Raw genomic sequence first — 18,437 nt, 5'->3', positions numbered from 1 at the left:
CTTCCGTAGAGAACTGCACCCTGGGGTGGCAGCAGTTTCCCTTAAGATGAATGGGGCAGTTCACAACTCTTGAATCTGTTGTTTTTTCCGGCTGTCTTCAGACTTAGGCAGGCACTGGATACAGCTCAGTCATGACCCACAGCTATTCCACTGCTCCTGTCCAAAATAAAGATCAGCACTGTAGGCCTTTTACACAAGTCCTTGCATCTCCTTCCCTCAAGCTGTACTACAGTTCCCATTGCTGCTGCTGGGGCCTAACAGGCAAATCCCCAAAGCCACCATTAGTCCAAGATGCACTTTCGGGAACATGCAGAGGAGCAGAGGGTTTGCCAGCTGCAGAAAGCCTCTAAGTATGAAATAGAAGTACAGGAAGGAGGAGGAGGGGACTGTGAAAAAAGAGAAGTAAAAGGCAGCTTGATTTCACCAGCATCCCTGAAGGTGCTGAGAGAAAGAGTAACTATGCCAGGGTGGGCAAAAGGGCCTCTGCAGGCCAGATCCAGCTCACCAAGTGGATTGATCTGGCCTGAGGATGTCCTGCCACTCCCCTGCCTCCAGGCCAATCAAGCACTAGGGATGGGGGAGCATGCGGTGATTAGAGTCAACCCTGTTGGTTTACTCTAAGCACCACGCATCAGAAGGCAGACTTTGTGCTCCTCCTGACCCCAGGCCAATCAGTGCCTGGGGGTGGAAAGAAGTGCGCAAAGTCTCCTCTTGCCCTGCAAGGGGTTTGGCACTTAGAGTTACCCACCAGCTGCCAGCTGCTCATCTGGCAGGTGACTCTAAGTGCAGCGCTCCCTTGCAGGGCAGGGGCAGACTTTGCATCTTCCACCTGCCCCCAGACCCTGATTGATCTGAGGAGAGGGGGAGGAGTGTACAAAGTCTCTTCCCACCAGCTGGCGGTTCTCTCTAGGGAGAGCGGGGGCAAAGACTTTGCATGCTTCCCACCCCCAGACCAATCAGGGTCTGTGGGCGGGGAAGCACGAAAGTATCCTGGCCCCGCCCCTTCCACCTGAGCCCCCACGCTTTCTGGGGCAGCTCAGGGCCAGTTCAAAAATTTCTGAAGTGGCCCCTAGTCAAAAATTATTGCCAACCCCTGAGCTATGCTTTTAAATGGCTGGTTTTCATGGGGCTTCTCCCAGTACTTACCTACCCTCCATCTGACTCGTTAACTTCCCTCAGCGAGGCTTCATCTCCACTGGGGTTATGCAAATTCTATGTCCATTAGACAGATGATTCATAAGAACATAACAATGGCCGTACTGAGTCAGACAAAGGTCCATCTAGCCCAGTATCCTGTCTGCTGACAGTGGCCAGCACCAGGTGCCCCAGAGAAGGTGGACCGAGGACAATGGTCAAGCGATTTGTCTCCTGCCATCCCTCTCCAGCCTCTGACAAACAGAGGTCAAGGACACCATTTTATGCTCTGGCTAATAGCTTTTTATGGACCTAACCTCCATGAAATTATCTAGCTTCTCTTTAAACTCTATTATAGTTCTAGCCTTCACAGCCTCCTCTGGCAAGGAGTTCCACAGGTTGACTACACGCTTTGTGATGAAGAACTTTCTTTTATTAGTTATTAGATTCCTTGTATGTTATCTTTGCTCCACCTGTCTACTTACACTAGGAGGCTCCCTCACCCCTAAATCTGCTGCTGGGCTGGGGTCAGGCCTCCTCTGTATTCTTTGTATAGCCAATATGAGGCTGGAACTAGCTCAGCAGGAAAAAACTCCCACATCTTGTGGGATGCTTGGGGTGGCAGAGGGGATTGTTTCTGTGGTTTTTCCAGTCAAGCTACAAACTAGGGCCATGCACAGTTGCCATTAGGGATTGGAGAGCTTTTTCCCTGGATCCTGATTCAGTTCTGAGAAGAATCACCTAAGATCCTTGCTTTGCTCTTCACGCCATTCACTGTACATGGAGTTAGAAGGTTACCTGGACTTTGAGCTTGGTCCCTAGGATTAGGGGGCTGGGAATCATCCCTGTGATTTCAGTGTGCTGAGTGTTCACCCTAACCAAACCCAGCCAGGAGAATGCGTTCCTCTGCAGTCTCAAATGCAGCTCGGTGCTTATGCTTTTAAAAGAGTAAATGAATGAAGAGTCGGGAAAGACTGGGTTTTGCCACCTTTCTTCTCTGCCCATGCCCACAACTCTAGTACCACGCAGGGCTCTGCTAATGCTCCTCAGCCTACGCTCCGGGTACTCTCTTGTTTCCTTTATCCTGAGGGCCCACTCAGCTCTGCTACTGCACCTAAAACCCACATTACAACACACGCCTCTTGTTCAGTCTGGGGGTCTACACCTTGACTTATCTCATCCCAGTCCTGGCCCATCCCTCACTCCTGCATTTTTCAGTCCTGGTCCGTTCCTCAGTTCAGCTAGTGCAGCTCAGTTCTAACAAGCAATTCTGAACCTAGTTCTCCCCTGAGAACAAACAGCAGATGCCACCAACCTGTGAAGCTTTTTTCCTTTCATTTATGTCCTGGTGACAGACGGAAGTCTCCACGGGGTAAGAATTAGTTCTCTGACCCTCTGCACTACAGCATGATTTGCCTAAACGAACTCTCAGAACTGAGTTGTAACACAAGGCAGATCTTGCATGTTGGCTTATGAGGGCAAGTGTGGCATGTCACAGGCAGCACGCTGACCTAGCCTATCAGGGTATGTCTACACTACCCCGCTAGTTCGAACTAGCAGGGGTAATGTAGTCATCCGCAATTGCAAATGAAGCCCGGGATTTGAATTTAAAGCCGGCCGGCGCCATTTTTAAATGCTGGCTAGTTCGAACCCCGTGCCGCGCGGCTACACGCGGCACGGAGTAGCTAGTTCGGATTAGGCTTCTCCTTGTTCGAACTAGCGGGGTAGTGTAGACATACCCCCAGAGATGGTAAAACAGTGCTGCATCTAACAGCAGCAATCATTCCTGCAGTACAGACTCCATGGTCTGTACACAGCATACACAGTTCATTGATGAATCACAAACATACCTGGGGAGTTGGGATTAGAACCCAGATTCTCACAGCTCTACAAAACACAGACCTCAACTACTTATGGTTAGTAGCTGTAGCATCTCTCTAAGCCTCTCCATGAGTCAGCCACTAGAGGGCAACATCTGTATATCTAGGCCACTGGTCTCCAACTTTTTTAACCACAAAATCACTTTTTCCAATATAAGTACATGTAAGATCTACCTCAAACCCAAATAGCCTTGTCCCACTTCCTTCCCGCCCCTTCTTTGAGGCCCTGTCCCTGCTCCACCCCTTCTCTGAGGCCTCACCCTGCTCACTCAATCCCTCTTCTCCCCATCCTCGCTCATTTTCACCAGGCTCGGGTAGGGAGTTGTGATGCAGGCTCTGGTCTTGGACCAGGGGTTTGGAGTGTGGGAGGGGCTCCGGGCTTAGCTAAAGATTGGGGTCCAAGAAGGGTTTCAGGGTGCAAGCTGTGGGAAGGAGTTTGGGTCCAGGGGGACTCATGTCTGGGGAAGGAGTTTGGGAGTAGAAGGCGGTTCAGGGCTAGGAGAGGGGTTCAGGAAGCAGGCTCTGGCTGGGCACCTTTTTACTGAGATGGCTTCCGGGTGGAGGAGCAGTGGGGTTAAGGCAGGTTTACTCCTGCCCTGGCCCTGCCCTCTCCTGGAAGCAGCTGGTATGTACAGCAATGGCTCCATGGTGCCATGTGCTGCCCCCCATCTACAGGCACTGAGCCCACAGCTTCTAGTGGCCACGGGGTTACTAATCAATGGGAGCTGCAGGAGTGATGTCTGTAGGCAAGAACAGCATGTGGAGTCTCCCTGCTCTGCCTCTTTCAGGGCTGCAGGGACATACTAGCCACTTCCAGGAGCAGCAATTCCCACAGGGATAATGACTCCAGCCATGACAGGTTCTGCATTTTAGAACTCACTCCTCAAAGAATTACATTTGAACATGAGAGAAAAATGAAAATAATGAAATGCACAGATGAGTCAAATACCACACTTAACAAGCAGTAAAAGAAGTAACAATCACCCCTTACATATGTGTTGGGTTGAGAGATGAGAGTGAAGGACAATGTGTGTGTGAGAGAATGACAGAGACACACACGATGTGTGAGAGTGACAGAGATTTGCATTGCAAAACTCCCTCTATCCCCTTTTCTCTGTGTGGAGACAGGGTACAGAAGAAGTGGGGGAGGAGGGACACCCTGACATCAGCGCCCCCCCTCTTTTCCCTCCCATACTCTGCACAGCAAGCAGGAGGCTCTAGGGGAGCAGGTCCAAGGCAGAGGGCAGGAGCAGCATGATAGTGGGGGAAGGGGCAACTGAAGTGCCAGCACTTGATAGCTTCCTGGCCAAACCCATCAGGATCCCCTGTCAGAGGCTCCAAGACCTACCTGTAGATCCTGATCTATTGGTTGGTGACCATTGATCTAGGCTTAGAAGGTTGACGTTATCGGTAAATGTTAGCAAGTGTCGATTTCACGGTACATGCACAGACAAAAATATATCTCCATCAATAATCATTGAAATTTACAGATGGGCAAAGGAAGAAGAATGCTGTCTGAGAACTTACTAGGCTTTAAGGATGTTTCTTTTATATATTTTGGCATGTGCTTAAAACTCATAATTTTGGGCAACTGTGAAAATTTAAATAAATGTGCTTAAACATAAATATCAATATTATCTGTCAAAATTTAAAAAGGGTACAGGGCATTATGGAATGGGGCTATAGGAATAAGGCTGACAATAAATGAGAGCGAAGAGGAATCTACAAGTCAATTTTCATAACCCTGCTCTATGGTCAGCTACAGACAGGATTGATCCCTGATCACCAGTGTACTTATGGTTTTGTCTCCTTAAAAAATTTGGTGTCAGTCCTTTAGCCTAAATGGGTGTCAGGCAATATCTCGCACATATACTCTCCGCACATACACACCTCTCATCCCCTTGCCTTTCTGGTTCTTAAATGGAGTTGGCTGTGTAGGTGGATTGGGAACATTTTTAATTTCACTGCTGCTCATGGAAAAGTGTGGTTATCTTTGGATGTTCTCATGATTGTGGATAGTACCTGCCACCCTGGGGTTCAAATGCTCCAAGGACACAGCTGTAATGTTTTCTACCGTCACCAGGGCTGGGGAGCTTTACATTCTGTCTATCTCAGTGAAGAGAAACCTAGGCTAGTGAATAGGCCACATGAGTGGCCTTCCTTCATCTCAGTGGGTCACCAAGACCGGCTCCTTGGCTAGGGTAGTTTTGCTAATTGCCTTTGCGTACCTAGAATTTGCAGGGTGTAGCAGTGCTTTGATTGGCTGCAGAGAGAGTGCATGGCTCTCACGATCAATGTTGCGTGCAATCAGTGTGCACATCACTTCATATTCCCTTGCTTTACGTCACTTTCGAAATTCCCTGTAATTAAAAACTGACCTAAACCTTAGGCTGCAGGGTTGCCCACCACTGATCTAGCTTCTGCACCTCCAATGTGCAGCAAGAGGCTCCGGATCTGGGAGCAGTGTGAGCTGCCATCAGCTCCCCCTAGTGCAGATTTTTGGCTACTTGTTCCACTGCACCCCAGTACAAAGTGGATGTTTTGCCACCCACAGCCTGGGTCTCACCTGTTCTGCCAGTGCTCCCCAGGAAGTAACTTGTGCTCACGCTCTGGAATATGCTTGCCCCTTCACCAGGGATGCATTTGAGAAGCCTCTGGCCATTGTTTGCTGCTTTTCTCCACAGGAGATGCCTTAACTCCCCAGAACCACCCCTTTAACGGGTTGGGTCTCCCCTATAGTGCCATAGCTGGAGGTTTCTAGTTTCCAAAGTTTTCTCAGTAGCTCCTTTCACAGTGTGGCCATTCAGGGTTTGTTTGATCTTCTCCTTAAAGAGGCAAGCACCACTGTGGGCCCCACCATATCCTAATAAATGCCAGAGGAATTTGTGATTAAGCCATTCCATTAGCGTTTTATCCAGCAGGCTTTTGATTTGGTCGGTCACCAGCCCCAGGCTCTGCCCTGAGCACCACCACTACCTCCGCATTTATCAGGCCCCGAGTGGTGGGAGATAGGGAAGGGCTACGATAAGACTTTTCAAGTGGCAGTGTGCTGTAAACATTCCCACTGGTGCTGTTAGATTAGAGCGCTGGGAAAATGCCTCAAGACCCTCGGACCACCAATGTGTCATGACAGGGCTAGGGGCTGCAGAGTTGTTGAAAAGCCAGGTGGGAGGAGCCGGTTGGTCTGTGAGTGCATAAACTGAAGTACTAGGCTGTCAGGCAGTACGACTGGTGAATGGTTATTGCCTCACAGGATATAGGACATGAATGCAGTGTGCAATGCACCCCCACAAGGCCCAGTTTTCCTGGGTGCTCACTGTTGAGTTCAAGGGGACTGAGAATGATTAGTCCTTCTGGATCCCAGGCCCCTCCATCCAGACCAATATTGGATCCTAAATTGAGATTTAAGCAGCCAACCTGCCAGCTGTAGCCCTGGGCACAGTCTGTAGGGGCTGTGCTCAATAGGTCAGATCAGATCATCATCTCAGATACATTTTAAATCAAGATTTTTCTGAAAGCTCTGCTCTAGGAATTGTTTTGGGGAAATCCCCTGGCCTGAGTTATATAGGGAGTCAGACTAGATGAGCACAATGGTCCACTCTAGCCTTGGAATCTAATAATATAGTAGTCCCATCTGGCATTAAATTCTATGACTCTATATACGTCTGTACCCCCTGAAGCTTCTCTATACGTCGAGAGCCTGACAAAGCTGGTCAAAGCTCAGCCTTTCCATTTCATAGGCAAGTTGGACTTTCCAAACTCTGTTTTCGTGTGAAATTAAAAATATTTTCAACACTTCCTGCCAGAAGGAATTTCTGAAAAAAAATCATTTTTGGAAAATGTTCATTGTGGAGTGTCAATATTTTCTGAATTGACGTTTCCAGTGTGAAAAAAAAAATGTCATTTTGAATATTTGAGGGGTGTGTGTGCGTGTTTGTCAAAATTAATGTTTTCCAAAGATTCCAATTTGGATTAAAATGGCATTTTGCATCATAATTATATTTAAAGGAAAATTTTCACTCAGTTTTAGTAGAATCCCCTGGTGTATTCCCATAACCACTTCCTCGTTGCTCCAACGTCCCCAGGGATATCCAGAAATCTGCAGGTTTTACCTAATCATCTGGAGAGATCCAACATACTTATATATTAGGGGAAGGAAGAGCAGAGGCTGTATTATTGTGATGTGTTTGTGAGTGCAAAATGGTAAGAAGCATCCCTCTGGCATACTACTTATTTTGCCTGGTATAGGTGACTTAGCACAGTGTTGGGCAATGGCGAAAGTGTTCTGTAAGGCTAGAACTTTAACTCAGAGCTCTGAAAACATGTACAATGCACATCAGTTCTCGTTCTGGACAGAGTGAGTGCCTGGAATAATGCTACCATGCATGGGTTGTAGTGTACAATGTAAGCAGTGAATTTGCAAGTCCAGTGTGGCTTCATCGTGAGAGGAATTTGAACCTATAGGGTTTTGCAGAAAGTGATGCTGGCAATACAGTAGGTGGTGCTCTTTCCACTGGGATGTAAGCCTTTGACCCAGCATGCAGCATGGGGTTTGCTAGAGCTATGTAAAATCTCGGTCAGACCCAAAGCTGCATAAAAATGTATCTGGCTGCAGGCTTCGAAACTTGGAATTCAGGTCTTATTCATCAAAAGGTGGCCAGCAAAGGCTCAGCTTTCAGCAAATGGGCTGAGGTATTGGGCCAGATTCCCAGCTGGTGTCATGTCAATTCAGTAAAGGAACTGCTCTGATTTTCATCAGCTGAGAATCTAGTCTATTGCTTCACATTTTTCAGCTTAATATGGATTCAGTTAGAGATGGGAATCAACAAACCCAATTGACCTGAGCACCCTTGAACTTCCTGGCTGTCTTTGAAATCTGAACCTGAACCTAAAGCTACATTTTGCAAATGGCCCCCCACATTTAATAAATGAGCTGAGATCAAACTTTGGATCCAAACAGCCCTGAACATTAAAACACTCAAAATCCAGATCAAGATCCCAGGATGTGATTTCAGCTGAGCTTCAAGATCTTAGGAGTGCAAACCCGCTTGAGTTGCAAGTAACAAAAATGCCTGCAGGAATTCTGTGGAGACAGAGTGAAATTCCTATAACTCTTACATGCAGGAGCATTGCTCCTGTAGCAAATAAGGGCCAAATGCTTGCTCCTGAAGTCAATGGATATATGTTGCATTGTGCAGATGTAAATAACAGTAGAATTTGGCCCATCTTCCTTTTGCATATCAATGAGCACTGCTAATGAGCTGTCACACTTCGCCCCAGAGATGGCTGCATTTCAGGGATGATTATAATAACCCTCTACGTAGAATCTGTAAGTCCCTGAGCCCAGGGTTTCATTGGCAGCAAGTCAGTGGATTTATAGTAGATGAGGATCTTACCCTTTGGGAACACTTGAACAAGAGAAATGTAAAATGTTCTTAGAAACTAGTAGTAACAAAAGAAACTTTCACCAGGTTGTGCTCTGAAATATGATTCACACATGTAACGAGCATGATCTATCGACCTCCCATTAAGAAGTCAGTGAGGGTCTGGCTCAGTGGGAGCAGGATTGGGTCCTCTGCATACTACTCGACTTACAACTCTGTGCATTCTCAAAGTACAGCCTTGCCCCTATGCTGGACCACCAAGGCTTCAGGAGAGGGTTGCCGGAGTGGAGATGCTGGGCTCTCAGCATGCTCAGTTCCCAAAGGGAGGGAGATGAGGTTGAGAAATGGTTCCATATGGAACAGGACCCAAAGCCAAAGTGCAAACTGATCCGCGAGGCTGGAGCCTGGCACAGCAAGGACCGAGGCTTTTGCTACACAATATGGCATTGAAGGAGAAACACAGAGAGGCAGGGAAATGCATCCTGCAGATTGGATGACGCCTGCGTCCGCTACATGCTCTGTGCTCTGCAGTTTCTTAGTCACAGATTATAAATCCATAAGTGGTTGTGTCGAGGTATAACTGCTAGGGGAGGAGGAGAGGGAAACATAGCCCTCCAGTATCTCCTAAGCCCTTGAACATTTCTAGTGGCCAGTGACTCTGACCCAGACATGATGCAGATCTTACTCCAACAAAACCTGAATGAAATGCATGAGGAGGAAACAGTCTAGACAGATAGTGTCAATTACAGTCCCAGTTCTACTCTTATTTACACCAGTTACCCTTATTTACACCGATGTGAGAACAGAATAAAGTGCAAATGTGTTTCAATGGTCTGATTGCTGCTGGAGGCATTATGCACTGAATATCAGCCTTGCGTCTCATTGATAGTTTTGTGCTGGTGTGACTCCATTCTCACCAATGGACCTGGCCCATATTTATGTTGACAAAGAATAACAGGAGAATCAGGCCCACCCGTGTGGGTGCAGAGACAAAGAGCCAGATTCTTTGGTTCACATAAGCAGCATAAAGTGTCCAGAGATTCCCCAAACAAAGAGGAGGAAGAGGAGGAGGCATGTTCAGAGCAGGGGGGAGAGCAGTTAGGGTGGAGCTGAAATCAACTGAAGGACTCCTGCCACTTAACTTCCTCCAGGGTGGAGTAACAGGAGCTAACGGAGTTGCGGCCAGCTTTCCAGCAATTACCACCCACCCCTAGGTCAGAGCACAGTTTGGATGTAGCAGAATATTGCGGTGAAGGGGATTCAGTTCTGATAACATCTACAAAGTCCAAACCCATTGCCATCAGTGGGGCTGCTTTGGATTTAAAGTTGTGTAGCTACACGAGGCTGTGGGTGCAGTTTGGAGGCAGGGATGGGCAAAGCACCCACAAAGTGCTCCGCCTTGCTCTCTGACAGGGCCTCTTTGGTCCATCCCAGGGGATGGAGCTCACACAGCTCTTGTCTATGGCTGTTCTGGCAGCATCTTGAGGTTTGAGTCAGGTTGCAGCCTTCCCCCTCACCGGCGCACATGCCAAGCTATTCCCTTCCCCAAACAATATACATGTGTTTCAGCATGTGTTAGTGGGATGGAGGTTTTTCCCTGCTGCCATCTGGGACTAAACTTGCCCTCCATGGTCCATTTGTGGGATAGTCCTGCTCTCCCAACATCAAGCCCATGGAGGAATGAAGAGGGAGTGGAGTGACGCGGGAATTTTCTAACTTCCCAAGAGGCTCAGGTTGGGTTTGGCTAGACTACAAGTGAAGGTTCATTCTGATAGTGATTTTATATGAACTAGTTTGCACCCTGCTCCCCCCAATAAAAAGCAAACGGCTGCCCCAGTTCAAAGCCTGATGATTTCTCTTTTTTTTCTATGTTTATTGGGGTTTTTTTAAGTGATTTGTGTTGCTTCTTCACATATGAATTTTAAGTGCCATGAAACACACATACAAACCCTACATACACACACAGTCTCACACTCCTACTGACCTGTTGTCTCTTGTCTTATACCTACATTGCAAGCTCTTTGGGGTTAGGGGTCTGCTTTCTTCTGTACAATGGCCAGCAAACTGGGGTTCGGATCCATGACTGACATCTTCAGCTCTATTGCCAACACACAGTCACATCAATATTATGCTGCAGAGGGCAAGGCCCAGAGGCAATACAAATTGATATCATAGAATCTTAGGGCTGGAAGAGACCTCAGGAGGTCATCGAGTCTAGCACCCTGCCCTAAGAAGGACGAACCACAACTAAATCATCCCAGCCAGGGCTTTGTCAAGCTGGGACTTAATAACCATTAGTGATAGAATTCCACCACCTCCCTAGGTAACCCATTCCAATGCTTCACCACCCTCCTAGGGAAATAGTTTTTCCTAATATCCAACCTAGACCTCCCCCACTTCAACTTGAGACCATTGTTCCTTGTTCTGCCATCTGTCAACACTGAGAACAGCCTCTCTACATCCTCTTTGGAACCCCTTCCCCTTCAGGAATTTGAAGGCTGCTATCAAATCCCCCCTCACTCTTCTCTTCTGCAGACTAAATAATTCCAAATTCCTCTGCCTTTCCTCGTAGGTCATGTGCTCCAGCCACCTAATCATTTTGGTTACCCTCCACTGGAACCTCTCCAATGCATCCACATTCTTTCTGTAATGGGGGACCCAGAACTGGACATAATACTCTAGATGTGGCTACACCAGTGACAATTAAAGTGGAATAATCACTTCTCTAGATCTGCTGGCAATGCTCCTCCTAATGCACCCTAATATGCCATTAGCCTTCATGGCTACAAGGGCACACTGTGCACTCATATCCAGCTTCTCACCCACTGTAACCCCCAGGTCCTTTTCTACTGAACTGCTACTTAGCCAGTTGGTCCCCAGCTTATAACAGTGCTTGGGATTCTTCCGTTCCAAATTCAGGACTCTGCACTTGTCCTTGTTGAATCTCATTGAATTTCTTAGACCCAATCCTCTAATTTGTCTAGGTCACTCTGGACCCTATCTCTACCCTCCAACATATCTACCTATCCCCCTAGTTTAGTGTCATCTGCTAACTTGCTGAGGGTGCAACCCATTCCCTCATCCAGGTCATTAATAAAGATGTTGAACAAAACCAGCCCTAGAACCGATCCTTAGGGCACTCTGCTTGAAACCGACAGGCAATGAGACATCGATCCATTGATCACTACTTGTTGGTCCCAACAATCTAAGCCAGCTTTCTATCCACCTTACAGTCCATTTATCCAATCCATACTTCCTTAACTTGCTGGCAAGAATATGTGGGACACCATATCAAAAGCTTTGCTAAAGTCAAAGGCTACGTCTAGACTGGCATGATTTTCCGGAAATGCTTTTAACGGAAAAATTTTCCGTTAAAAGCACTTTTGGAAAAGAGTGTCTAGATTGGCAGAGACTTTTCCGCAAAAGCACTTCCCAATCTAGACGCGCTTTTGTGCAAAAAAGCCCTGATCGCCATTTTCGCGATCGGGGCTTTTTTGTACAAAACAAATCTCAGATGTCTACACTGGCCCTTTTGCGCAAAAGTTTTGCGCAAAAGGGACTTTTGCCCAAACAGGAGCAGCATAGTATTTCCTCAAAAGGCACTGATTTCTTACAGTAGGAAGTCAATGTTTTTGCAGAAATTCAAGTGGCCAGTGTAGACAGCTGGCAAGTTTTTCCGGAAAAGCGGCTGATTTTCTAGACACAGCCAAGGTATATGACATTCATTGACTTCCCCATGTCCACAAAGCCAATTATCTCATCATAGAAGCTAATTAGATTGGTCAGGCATGACTTGCCCTTGGTGAATCCATGATGACTATTCCTAATCACTTTTCCCTCTTCCAAGTGCTTCAAAATAGATTATTTGAGGATCCCTTCCATGATTTTTTCAGGGACTGAGGTCAGGCTGACTGGTCTATAGTTTCCTGGATTGTCCTTCTTTCCTTTTTTAAAGGTGGGCACAACATTTGCTTCCATCCAATCATTCGGGATTTCCATGAGTTTTTAAAGATAACGGCCAAAGGCTCTGCAATGACATCTGCCAACTCCTTCAGCACTCTCAGATGCATTAGATCCAGGCCCAGGGATTTGTGCAGGTCCAACTTTTCTAAATTGTTCTTAATCTGTTCTTTCTCCCCCAAGGGCTCCCCATCTCCTTCCCATACTGTGCTTCCTAGCACACCAGTCTGGCAGCTGACCTTGTCTGTGAAGACAGAGGCAAAAAAAGCATTGAATATTTCAGCTTTTCCCACATCATCTGTCACTAGGTTACCTCCCTCATCCAGTACCTCCCTCTTATTGCTAACATGCCTGTGTAGCAGTGTAGTGAGGTCCATTAATATCCGTTAAGTATTCAGCTGCACAGCCCTGCTAGTTTGCTTGTTTGGTTTGTTAATGGATTGTTGCAAACCCTCCCTGAAATCCTGCATGGTACCAGGAGCTCACTGGGCATCAGCCCCGGCCTCAGTCTGTTCTATGTTCCCTCTGAGGAGAAATTGTAAAACACTCCTGTACCAGACTATCTGGAAGCCATGAGAAGGCGGGATTTCTTTGAAGCAAACAGCTGGCCTTTTATGCTGTTTTGTTGCAAACTTCTCCTGCCCCCCAGTATCACTGGGCCTCCACAGCACTTTCATAGCTTCATGGGCAATGCTGGGCTCCTCCCACTTTCCCCTATTGGGTCCACAGGGAGTAAATTTCAGTTCTTTCAGGAGCCTCTAATTTATTATTTCTACATTTGCCGTGGGTTCCCCAGCCCTGTTATTAATGACAACCTCCAGGAAAGCCCCTCAGATGCACGGCTTGATTTTCTGCCCAGGACCTGTGGACAAGTTTTTCCAAGACAGCCTCAATAAAGCAGCAGGTTTCCATTAAGTCAGAGGGACTGGACAGACTACTGTACTTTGGGGATATTGAAATCCTCTGGAGTAGGATAAATCTTGTATGTTTTTCTTTCTGAACTTCTGGCTGGATTTTCTTTTTTTAACATAAGAAAACTCCTTGTTGTCTTTCCCTGGCATTAGCAACGTCCTGCAAAAGAGGCCCAGGCTGTGGCCTGGGGTCTGTGCACAGCTTGTGCTGGCCTTAAATGTGGTCCACTTGTGCTCTCAGCCTTGTTTGTAACTGGCAGGTTGAACCACTAGAGGGTTTTATTTGTGGTGAACATGAGCAACAAACAACTCCCAGGAGTCCATCAGAGGTAAAAAGGCAAGCTAACTTTTTGGAGGTGTGCATTAATGTATGAAGTAATATGCAAATGCATATGCAAATTGGACCTGGCCCTTAACCAACTACAGCCCCCTGTGTCATAGAGAGTGAGTGTTCCCAATGTAATTCACCAAATTGTGGCTAGTCTCAGTATATCATTTTTTACATGCATGGGTAAGTAGGCATCCTGCAGCTTCCTATTAATATACTGGACCTTTTTTTATAAACCTATCAAATCTTCTCAAAGAGCAGCATAAATGTTTTCTACACTGCAACTGGTGGGGGGAAGGAGCTAGGGGAGGAGAGAGGTCTTGTACCTAACTTTTGTATATAACCATGAGTTCTTTAAATGAGTACAATATAAAATAATATGGCCCAAATTAAGGGAGGTTGTATCAGATGGTGATTAGTATAAAATTTGACTTAATGTGCTTTTAGCATGTGCCTTTTGTATTCAGTATACTCTTCAGCACTTGACAAAATAATGAGCTAAACACAATACCATTCAGGCTAATACAACTGCTCTCATCTGCTCAGCATGCAGCTATGAACTTAGAAATATTTTTTGACAAGGATGCTGTTAGACTAATAAAATCTATACCCTTATATTTATAAACTGCAGCTCCTTTAATCAAAAGGATTCCAGTACATAGAAAGGGATTAGTCACAGAAATGCAGGGGGAAGGATTCAGAATCTGTTCTTGGATGGAAGGCCTGAAAAACTTAAGGAGAAGCAGAGAAAAATTTCTCAAACTAGAAAAGACAAAGGATATAAATATTTAAGCTTCATGGGGCAAAGGATGTCTTATATAACATCTAGCACATGGCCTGGGGGCTCTTATCTCTATGATATATGATAGATACATACAGCTGCACATAGAGCCATGGCAGCCCTACTCTTTCTGAAAAGTTCCATTCCAACTTTAACTTGCATCTACATGGCCACCAAATATCAGAATAGGGACCTGCTTGGATTGCAGGATAGATAATCCAATTGAGTGACCACACAGAAAGTGAAAAATTGGGACAGAGGGGAGGGAATTATATATAGGTTCCAATATAGGAAAAAGCCCCATAGATCAGCACTGTCCCTATAAAATTGGGACATCTGGTGATCCTAAATCTATAGAACCTTCAGTGGATAGAAAATTTATATTCATATTCTCCTCTGTATCTGCAAAAATGAGTCACAGATATTCACATCTACATCCATGAAGTGGATACCCACAAATATAAAGCAGATATTTGCAGATTTGCAAATTTAACTCTATTTTTATCCTGCTAATGGGGATTTGAGCCTACAACTTTTTGATTTCAGGGCAAATGTACTGCCAGCTAAGCCTGTCACAACAAGAAATGAATGATCACAGGAGTATGGATATCACAGTAACATCAGTTAATATTAATGTATCAAAAGGATCAATTTCAGGTTTTAACATACCCCTTCAGATGGACTCAGGATTTTAAAATGGCATTTAGGATATCAGACATTATGTTTTAACTAGCAGAATGGCCCCACCATCTTGATCTTCCAAGAGCCAATTTGTCCTATGTTGATACAAAAGATTCTTTACAGAAAAGAATTCCTTAAGCTGGAATCACTTCTCTTTATGATAATCAGGTGCTAAGTAATAATCAGCGTGGATTTGTTAAGAACAAATCATGTCAAACCTACCTGATAGCTTTCTGTGATAGGGTTACAAACCTTGTGGATAAGGGAGAAGCAGTGGATGTCGTATATCTTGACTTTAGTAAGGCTTTTTATATGGTCTTGCATGACCTTCTCATAAACACATTAGGGAAATACAACCGAGATGGAGTTAATATGAGGTGTGTATATAACTAGTTGGAAAACCATACCTAGAGGGCAGTTATCCATGGTTCACTGTCAAAATGGAAGGACATATCGAATGGGGTCCTGCAGGAGTGAGTTCTGTGTACAGTTTGTTCAGTATTTTCATCAATGCTTTAGATATTGGCATAGAGAGCACACTTTTAATGTTTATGGTTGATACCAAACTGGTAGGGACTGCAAGTGCTTTGGAGAATAGGCTTAAAATTCAGAATGATCTGGACAAACTGGAGCAATGGTCTAATGCAAATAAGATGAAATTCAATGAAGATAAATGTAGCTAACTCCACGTAGGAAGGAACAGTCAGTTGCACACATGCAAAATGGTAAATGACTGTCAAGGAAGAAGTACTCCAGAAATGGATGTGGGGGTCATAGTGAATCACAAGCTGAATATGTGTTAACAATGTAACACTGTGGCAGCAAAAAAAAAAAGAAACATCATTCTAGAATGCATTAGAAGGAATGCTATAAGTAGGATACAAGAAGTAATTCTTCTGCTCAGTTTCAATGATGATTAGACCTCAACTTGAGTATTGTGTCCAGTTCTGGGTGCTATATTTCAGGAAAGATGGGAACGAATTAGAGAAGAACAACCAAAATGATTAAAGCTCTAGAAAACATGAGCTGTGAGGGAAGACTGAAAAAATTGGATTTGTTTAGTTTGGAAAAGAGAAGACTGAGAGAGGGCATGGTAACAGTTCTCAAGTACATAAAAGGTGCTACAAGGAGGAGGGGGAAAAATTGTTCCCCTTTACTTCTGAGGATAGGAAAAGAAGCAATGGGCTTTAATTACAGCAAGGGAGGTTTAGGTTAGACATTTAGAAAAAGTCCCTAGCAAGGTTAAGCACAAGGATAAATTTCATTGAGAGATTGTGAATCTCTATCACTGGATAGTTTCAAGAGCAGGTGAGATAAAACACCTGTCAAAGATGGTCTATAGCATGGGTTCCCAAACGGGGGGGCGTGCCCCCCTGGGGGACTTGAAGAAATTCCAGGAGGGGGGCGCGAGGTGACCCAGCCACACCCCGGCCCCCCGTCAATCCCACCCCAAGTTTTGCTGCTATTTTTTTGGGAGGGCGGTGTGAGGGTTTCTCAAAAATCAAAAAGGGGGGCGTGATGCCGAAATGTTAGGGAACCACTGGTCTAGATAATACCCCCTGCCATGAGTTCAGGGGATTAGACCAGATGACCTTTTGAGGTCCCTTCCACTCATACAGGTCTATGTGAATAGTTCTCTGAAAACATCCACGCAGTGTGCAGTGGCAGTCAAAAAAGCAAATAGAATGTTAGGAATCATTTAAAAAGGGATAAAGAATAAGACAGAAAATATCGTAGTGCCTCTATATAAAACCAATGGTATGCCCACATCTTGAATATTACATACAGATGTGGTTGCCTCATCTCAAAAAAGATATATTGGCATTGGAAAAGATTCAGAAAAGGGCAACAAAAATGATTAGGGGTTTGGAACAGGTTCCATATGAAGAGAGATTAAAAAGACTTGGACTTTTCAGCTTAGAAAAGAGTAGACTAAGGGGGGATACAATAGAGTTCTATAAAATCATGATTGGTGTGGAAAAAGTGAATAAGGAAATGTTATTTACTTATTCCCACAATATAAGAACTAGGGGTAACCAAATGAAATTAATAGCCAGCAGGTTTATAATAAACAAAATGAAGTTTTTCTTCATTCAGCGCACAGTCAACCTCTGGAACTCCTTGCCAGAAGATGTTGTGAAGACCAGGAATCTAACAGGGTTCAAAAAAGAGCTCAATGGATCCATGGCGGTTAGGCCCATCAATGGCTAGTAGCCAGGATGGGTAGGATTGGTGTCCCTAGCCTCTGTTTCTCTGGGGGGAGGGGTGACAGAGGGGGGATCATGTGAGGATTACCTGTTGTGATCCCTCCCTCTGGGGCATCTGGCATTGGCCACTGTCGGCAGACAGGACACTGGGCTAGATGGACCATTGGTCTGACCCAGTATGGCTGTTCTTATGATCAGGTGAGCCAACAGGCTCACTGCACTCTTGCCAAGGTGTGGAAGGTGGCATCATACTCCTGGAAGGGGCAGAGCCACCAACAGAAGGCAAGGCCAGGACAGCCAGCACTCAGAATAGCCTGGACCATGTCCCCCAGCTCTGTCCAGAGCATGCTGCCTGGGACTCCATAGCAGACCTCATGAGCCTCTAGCAGAGATGTAAAGGGCTTGGGATTCCAGTTGCCACTGTAGTAGTGGTGGAAGTGGCTGGCAAACCCAGGCCTCTTTGAATTGCTGGGCCCTGGGGTAGTTGCCTCTTTGTCCTCTCCTGTTGATGGGCCTGTCTATGACACAAAGCAGATGGAAAGCAGCCTGGCTTTCCTAGCTGGAGATTGTTTTTTGGGGGGGAGGTTTCACCCACATGTGGGGCAGATATAGTACTTGGAGGTGGGGATGTTCTAGGGCTAAGAAGGTATGTGACTGGAACAGCACATTTCATAGCAGATCTGCTTCTGTGTTTTTCTCCCTCTCTGCTGCACTGGGTGAATTTACTTTTTCACGAGGCACCCTGGCATGTCTACACTGCAAAAAAACCTCTGTGGCCACAAGTCTCTGAGCCGGGTAAATTGACTTGGGCTCGTGGAGCTGATGCTACAGAGCTAAGAACAGCAGTGTAGAAAATGCCTGCGCAGATTGGTCCTTAGGCTCTAAAAGTCACCTGCCTTGCCAGGTCTCAGAGTCTGAGTGGGAATATCTACACTATTTTCAGTCCCACAGCATAAGCCCAAGTCTATAGATCTGGTTTCTGTGACTCGCTCTGAGGGTTTTGTTTATTGCAGTGTAGACATAATCACTATTTCTAACATATACTCTTTGACTAAGCTTTCTAAATTGCCAGTAAACAAATTATTTAATTTTCTACATTCAGTGGATGGCTCCCTACTACACATGCATACAGACCACACACTCTGGGCTAGGCTGGCGCCCCACAGTCCAC

Source organism: Pelodiscus sinensis, chromosome Z, assembly GCF_052426305.1.
Source record: "Pelodiscus sinensis isolate ZL-2025 chromosome Z, ASM5242630v1, whole genome shotgun sequence".
NCBI classification, from domain to species: Eukaryota; Metazoa; Chordata; order Testudines; family Trionychidae; genus Pelodiscus; species Pelodiscus sinensis.
The sequence above is the reverse complement of the archived record's forward strand: the minus strand, read 5'-3'. Positions refer to the sequence as shown.